Genomic DNA, 8,030 nt, shown 5'->3' with positions numbered 1-8,030 from the left:
AAAGGAATCAATTGTACAAAAGTAAATCCATAAAAAGCAGTAGTGGAGGAATTGAGGAACAAAAATCATAAGACATACAGAAAACAAACAGCTAAATGGCAGAAGTAAAGGTTTTCTCATTAATTACTATAAATATAAATGAGTTAAATTATCCAATTAAAAAGCAGAGATTGGGCCAGATGCAGTGGCTTACACCTGTAATCCCAGCATTTTGGGAGGCTGAGGTTGGAGATGGCTTGAGCCCCACAGTTTGAGACCAGCATGGGCAACATGGTGAAATTCTATCTCTACAAAAAAAAATTTTTAATTAGCCAGGCATGGTGGTTTGCATCTGTGGTCCCAGCTCTCAAGAGGCTGATGTGGGAAGATCACTTCAGCCTGGGAGGTCAAGGCTGTAGTGAGCTGTGATCCTGCCACTGCACTCCTGCCTGGACAACAGAGCAAGAGCAAGACCGTCTCAGGAAAAAAAAAAAAAAAAAAAAAAGATTGGCAGAATGGATTTTTTAGAACTTGATCTATCTATATGCTGTATAGACAATTTTTTTTTTTTGAGATGGAGTTTCACTCTTCACCCAGGCTGGAGTGAAATGGCATGATCTTGGCTCACTGTAACCTCCATCCCCTGGGTTCAAGCAATTCTCCTGCCTCAGTCTCCCAAGTAGCTGGGATTATAGGCACCCGCTATTACACCCAGCTAATTTTTGTATTTTTAGTAGAGACAGAGTTTTACCACGTTGGCCAGGCTGGTCTCAAACTCTTGACCTCAGGTGACCCACCCGGCCTTGGCCTCCCAAAGTGCTAGGATTACAGGTGTGAGCCACTGTGCCCAGCCTGTAGAGACAAATTTTATTTTATTTTGAGGTGGAATCTCACTCTGTCACTTAGGCTGGAGTGTAGCGATGCAATCTCAGCTCACTGCAACCTCCGCCTCCCAGGTTCAAGCAATTGTCCTGCCTCAGCCTCCTAAGTAGCTGGGATTACAGGTGTCTACCACCACATCTGGCTAATTTTTTTGTATTTTTGGTAGAGACAGGGTTTTACCATGTTGGCCAGGCTGGTTTTGAACTCCTGACCTGAAGTGACCCACCTGCTTTGGCCTCCCAAAGTGCTAGGATTACAGGCATGAGCCACTGCACCTGGCTGAGACAAATTTTGATACAAAGATACAAAAAGGTTGAAAGTAAAAGGTTGGAAAAAGTTATTCCATGAAAATAGTATATTTTAACAATGGCTATAGTATTATCAGACAAAATAGATTTTAAGTCAAAACAGTAACAAGACAAGGCCAGTATACACTGACAAAAGCTTCAACTTATCAAGATACGACAATTGTATACATACACACACTTAAAACACCCAAAATATATGAAGCAAAAATTGACATAATTAAATGAGAAATACACAGTTGGAGATTTCAATACCTCATTTCCAATAATGGATAAGAACCACCAAACAGAAGATCTATAAGGAAAGAGATTTGAGCAACTCTGTGAACCAATTAGACTGAGCAGACATATACACAACACACAAACCAGCAACAGCAGACTACACATTCTTGTCAAGTGTACATGGAACATTTTCCAGGATAGACCATATGTTAGGCCATAAAGTCTTAATTTTTTTTTTTTTTAAGACGGAGTTTTGCTCTTGTTACCCAGGCTGGAGTGCAACGGTGCAGTTTTGGCTCACTGCAACCTCTGACACCCAGGTTCAAGTGCTTCTCCTGCCTAGCCTCTGAGTAGGTGAGATTACAGCACCTGCCACCACCACACCCAGCTAATTTTTGTATTTTTAGTAGAGATGAGGTTTTACCATGTTAAGCAGGTTAGTCTCGAACTCCTGACCTCAGGTGATCTCCCTGCCTCGGCTTCCCAAAGTGCTGGGATTACAGGCATAAGTCACCGCGCCCAGCAATAAATTTTTAAAACTTGAAATTATACAAAGTATGATTCCAATTACAACAGGATAAAATTATAAATCCATAGAAGAAAAACTGGAACACTCATGAATATGTGGAAGTTAATACACTCTCCTTTTTCACGTCAGATGGGTAACGTGCCAACGTAACAGGGTTTGAGGGTGACACATCTCACACATGTGCGTGAACACCCAATCATCATGCTCATCAACTACAAAAAGATCTTAACATTCTTCCCCTCCCCGACTCCAGATGGAGTCTTGCTCCATCGCCCAGACTGGGGTGCAGTGGCACGATCTCAGCTCACTGCAACCTCCACCTCCAAGGTTCAAGCAATTCTCCTGTCTCAGCCTAAGTAGCTAGGATTACAGGCATGCACCACCACGCCTGGTTAATTTTTATATTTGTTTTAGTAGAGATGGGGTTTCGCCATGTTGGCCAGCCTGGTCTTGAACTCCTGACCTCATGATCCACCTGCCTCGGCCTCCCAAAGTGTTGGGATTACAGGCGTGAGCCACCGCGCCCAGACTTAACACACTCTTAAACAACCAATGGGTCTAAAAAGAAGTCACAAGGGAAATTAGAAGACACCTTGAGACAATGAAAACAAAAACACAACATACCAAAACTTACAGCATGTGGTGAAATTGAAAGCAGTGCTTGGGGGAAATTTATAGCTGTAAACGACTACATTAAAAAAGCAGAAAGATCTCAAATCAACAATTTATCTGCACACATTAAGGAATTAGAAAAAGAGTGAACTAAACCCAAAGCTAGCAGAATGAAGGAAATAATAAAGATTACAACAGAGATAAACAAAATAGAGAATAGAAAAATGGAGAAAATCAGCAAAACCAAAAACTGGTTCTTTCTAAAGAAGAAAATTGACAATACTTTAGGTCAACAAAGAAGAGAAAAAGACTCAAATTACTAAAATTTGGAATGAAAGTGAGAACATTCCTACCAACTTTACAGAAATAAAAAGGATGAGAAGAGAATGCTTTATAACAGAATGCACCACTGCATGCCAGCAACATACAATGGAATATTATTCAGTCATAAAAAGGCCAGGTGCAATGGCTCATGCCTATAATCCCAGCACTTTGGGAGGCCAAGGTGGGTGGATCACTTGAGGTCAGGAGTTCAAGACCAGTCTGACCAACATGGTAAAACCCCATCTCTACTAAAAATACAAAATTAGCCGGGTATGGTGGTGAGCACCTGTAATCCCAGCTACTTGGGAGGCTGAGGCAGGAGTATTGCTTAAACCCAGGAGGCAGAGGTTGCAGTGAGCCAAGATTGTGCCACTACACTCCAGCCTGGGCAAGAAGAGGGAAACTCTGCTTCTTAAAAAAAAAAAAAAAAAAAAAAAAGGTATGGCATGCTGACACATGCTACAACATGGATGAACTTTGAAAACATTACAATTCCACTTATGAGAAATATCTCCAATAGGCAAATTCATGGAGACAGAAAGGATAGAGGTTACCAGGGGTTAGAGAGAGGGGAAATGAGGAGTTAGCTAATGGATATAGAGCTTCTATTTGGGGTGATGAAAAAATTATGGAAATAGAGTGGTGATGGTTGCCCAACAGTGAATCGAACTAATGCCACTCAATTCTACTCTTAAAAACGGTTAAATTAGCATCAGTTTTGTTATATATGTTTTACCACAATTAAAAAAATAGTTATCTGTAAGGACCATTTCCTAGCCCAGGTTGGTGGCTGCCTTTCTGCAGCTTTAGGGGAAGAGGAGCATTTTCTACTTGTCTTGCTGAGGTTTCTGTTGACCACCAATTAGGAACTTGTGGATTTCAAGGTCTAACTCTGGAATTTAGTCAGCACTAAGAAAAATTATAAACAGATAAAATGTACAATATGGAAAGCAGGGAAAAAGCTAGAGTGTTAGGCAGTGCACGGGCAGGACTTTGCCCCCTCAGTCCCCTCTAGAGGCCCGTGGTCCACCCTTTTTCTTAGATGGGAATCCTCGTTCCTAACCACAGATTTCCATTGCCTGTGCGTTTTCTGTCTGGGGAAAGACTTGTGATGCTGTGTTAGGGCTACAGTGGGCCTCATTCTATAAGCATTCCTGCCCACAGTGCCCACGTCACAAGGCCATGGTGAGGTCAGGCTGGTCAAGTGCTCAGTGCAGTGCCTGGCCTTGGACCCGGAAGAGGTGGGGGTGGTCCCGACTCTGGCCCAACAACTCTGCTAGAGCCACTGGGCACTCCCAAGGGGCCCACCACCCAGCACCTGTCACCCAGCACCCTTGGCATCCTCTGCTTCTGACCTTCCAGAGTGATGTGTTATTCTAGCGTCTACCCGTGAACCAGGACACCAGCATTCCTACAACTCCTTGTGTGATTGATGACATCCAGAAACACCTTGGAAAGCTCCAGCCCCTGTGCCCTGCACACTGTGGCCACTCGTCCTGCTGGAGCCTCATGAATGGCCAGTGAGTGCTGATTGCCAGGATAAGGGTGCTGATTCCTGCCAGCAAAAGACCTCCATACTCTCCCTTGACGGCCAAGGTGAAGCACAGGTCTGTGTGGTGCTGAGGTCCAGTCTCAGGTGATCACCAATTTACAGAGTCAGTTGTGTTGTTACTGACCCATTCTAAAGGGGTAGCTGGGCCCTGAGCCTTTAGAGCTTGCAGCCCCCTGGGGTGACTGTATTCTTTGTCCACAGTCTAGGATTTGGTTATGTCCTGGTTGGGGGTGGGTGTGTTAAACATGCAACACAGGAGTTGGGGTTGGGGGAAGAGGAAGGCCACTGAGACTGAGGATCCACAAGCACAGAAGGCCACAGCCTTACAATGAAGTGCTGAAACATGTCCCCTGTGACGCTAAACATGCACTGGCCCGAGCTCACCCCAGTGCTCTTCCAGGCTTCCTGGGATTGGGAGCCAGCAGGACCCCAGATGGCCTCCAGCCTGTCCTTGTATTTTCAACTTCATCATCTGGAGTCGGTAATGGCAAGAGCCAGATGGATTGCAGGTGACTCTGAGCTGTCTCCTCCCTCTCGACAGCTGCAGGCATCACTCAGACACACTGCAGGGCTCACCTGTGCCATGGAGGCTTTTAAAGTAGATTTTCTGTTGCTTATAACAGAATACCTAAAACTAGGTAATTTATAAAGAAAAGGAATTTCTCACAGTTATGAAGGCTGAGAAGTCCGAGGTTGAGGTGTTATAGGAAGGTCCCAGCTGAGTTGTCCAGGTTCTTGGTGTATTGAACAAATAAAACAAAACTCACAAAGTAACAAAAGAATGAAGCAATGACAGACAAAACAGGTCAGTCGCAGTGGCTCACGCCTGTAATCCCAGCACTTTGGGAGGCCGAGGTACCTGAGACCAGCCTTGCCAACATGGTGAAACCCCGTCTCTACTAAAAATACAAAAAAATTAGCTGGGCATGGTGGCGGGTACCTGTAATCCCAGCTACTCGGGAGGCAGAGGCAGGAGAATCTCTTGAACCCAGGAGGCGGAGTTTGGAGTGAGCCCAGATTGTGCCATTGCACTCTAGCCTGGGCAACGAGAGTGAAACTCCGTCAAAAAAAAAAAAAAAAAAGACAAAGCAACAAAAAAACAGCGTACCAAAGGCACAAATTGATCGAAGAAGCGAACATACAACCCACAGGGTGGGAGCGAGCCCGAGCAAACCACTCAAGGGCCTCCCAATTGCAATGCTTCTCAGGGTTTTTATAAAGAACACCCAGATGCCCTTTAGAGGCCTCCAATTGGTTACACCCTATGAAGGATTAGTCTGGGACCAATCAGAGGCTGAAGTGGAGGATTGGCCCAGGGTCAATCAGAGGTTGAAGTGGAAGCTCCTGACTTGTTATCACAGGCGTGAGGATGTGGCCTGTGTGCTCCCCAATCCTGCCTAGAACGGGCTGCACCTGCTGTTCTCTGGCTTATGTGAACTAGCTGCACCTGCTGTTCCTCTGCTTATGCCCCAACCCTTGGCTTCCCTAATTCCCTCTCCTCCTGCCTCAGAGAGGCTGCATCCGGTGAGGGCCTTCTTGCTGGTGGGGACTCTGGTGTCCCGAGGCGGTACTGGGCATCACGTGGTGAGGATGCTGAGCCTGCTCACATGCTAGCTCGTCTCTCTTCCTCTTACAAAGCCAACAGTTACCCTCCCATGATAACCCACTAACCTATGAATCCATGAATGGATGACTCCATCTACGGGGACAAGGCCCTGATGATCCAGTCACCTCTTAAAGGCAGCACCTCTCAATACTGCCACATTGGGCATTAAATTTCAGCATGAGTTTTGGCGGGGACAAGCATTCAAACTGAAGCAGGGGCGTGGCGGGTGCAGCCCAGAGGTCAAACATGCCTGGATCTCCACAGCCCAGCCCTTCTGACGTGGCCTGGCCATCCACTGTGCTTTCTCTCAACAAGAGGCGGGCGCCAGTCCCGAGGGTTGGGAAGAGGCACTAGAGTCCCAGGGGTTTCTCCCACAGTGCTGGAGGCTCCTGGGAGCTGACTCCACAGGTAGAAACACAATAATCCCTGTGGGTACCAGTGTGGCCAAGGAAGGGACACATCATTGTATCCTCGGGCTTCCGTTGCTCAAGAGAACAGGGACAGTGGCTGGGGGAGGCCTGCATTGCCGGGCAGCTCCATCTCAGTCTTCGACAGGGAGTCCCCTTTTTACACCAGAGACCCCTCGACCAACCCAGGAAGCCCAGGGTGGCCAAAGTGGTCACAGCCAGCCAGGGTGTCTCCTGCTTCTCCAGGGGACAGGGTTCGTCCTGGCTCAGCTCTGCTGCATGAGGCCGCAGGACTTGTCGGCCCTGAGCCTTATCCTCCCACCTGTGGGCTGGAGGGGCAGAGAGAATGGCAAGCTGGTCCTTGGGTGCTGCTGCCCTCCACCGCGGAGCCCCCCAGGCAAAGTTGCTCAGGATTCCAGAATTTTCTCTCGTCTGAGCCCCACAGTGCCTGTTTAGAAGGTGGGTGCGGAGTGGGGAAGAAGACCCCCAATGTTGTTCCAAGCACTGGCTTTGGAGTCAGGGACCTGGGTTCAAATCCTTGCTCTGAGTGACCTTGGGCACGTGATGCCCTCTCAGGGCCTCGTTTTCCTCTAAATATCTATAAACGTCTAAAATAAGGGTGTGCACAGTACCCACCTCACAAGGCCATGATGAGGTCGGGCCGGGCAAGTGCTCAGTGATGTTCCTGGGCTTGGACCCGGCTGAGGCAGGAGTACTCCTGACTCTGCCTTCTGCCCTCTGCCCCCTGCCCTGTCAACTCTGCCAGAGCCATTGGGCACCCCCCCAGAGACCCACCACCCAGCGCCTACTGCCCAGCACCCTCCCCATCCTCTGCTTCCAACCTTCTGGGGTGATGTGTTATTCTTTCTTCGCCTTGCATCCGGCTGGAGGAGCAGAATCCTTTTCTTTTCCCAGGCAGGGTCCCCAGACCCCAGTTAGAACACAGACTTCAACTCCCTGCACCCAGAGGACGTGGGTGTGGCTGGGCTCCCCTAGTCCAGAGGAGGCCACAGCCTGCCAGACCCCAGCTCCCTCTCTGACTGCAGCTGCCACCAGGCCCTCCCACCATTTGGGGCAGAATCTAGCCCCTGGGAGCCAGCAGCCTGGTTCCATTCAGGGAAGGGCAGGCTCTGGAGTGACCTGTGCCTGACTCCCACTCCTGGGCCTGCCAGTCAGCTTCCCCGGGCCCACCTCCTCCACTCGAGATGAGGATGGCACCATCAACGTCCCCAAAGCCTGGGGATTGTGCCAGGTGATGGGGTCACAGGTTGGGCCCCCACCTGGTGCTGTAAGGGTGACTGAGGTCCACTCCTTCCTGCAGCTTAGCCTTGGGAGCAAAGAAAGACGCCAGACAGGAGAACGAGGTTTTATTCAGGAAGAGCTCAAGACGGGAGGGGAGCCCCTGGGGTCGCACCCTTTCGGACTCTTGAGACCAAGGCTCATGGGATGCTAGAAACTAATGACTGCAGGCATCTGAGCTTCCTTGGCGTCATCTGTGGGGGGCACAGGGGCAGCCTCAGAGTCACCTGAGGTGGGCACGGGGGAGGCCTCAGAGTCACCTGAGGGGGTCACCGGGGCAGCCTGGGAGTCACTTGTGAGGGGCACAGGGGCA

General features: G+C 48.7%; 1 non-coding gene across 1 annotated transcript; it reads right to left on the bottom strand.

Annotated features, from left to right (window-relative positions):
- Positions 1–2,040: 2,040 nt before the first annotated feature.
- Positions 2,041–2,141, bottom strand: LOC115836522. The gene has a single exon (XR_004031594.1). It is a non-coding gene; the product is annotated as a small nucleolar RNA U13 (small nucleolar RNA).
- Between the last annotated feature and the right edge of the window lie 5,889 nt (positions 2,142–8,030).

This window comes from Nomascus leucogenys, chromosome 8, assembly GCF_006542625.1.
Source record: "Nomascus leucogenys isolate Asia chromosome 8, Asia_NLE_v1, whole genome shotgun sequence".
In the NCBI taxonomy this organism is placed as follows: Eukaryota; Metazoa; Chordata; class Mammalia; order Primates; family Hylobatidae; genus Nomascus; species Nomascus leucogenys.
The sequence above is the reverse complement of the archived record's forward strand: the minus strand, read 5'-3'. Positions and strand labels throughout refer to the sequence as shown.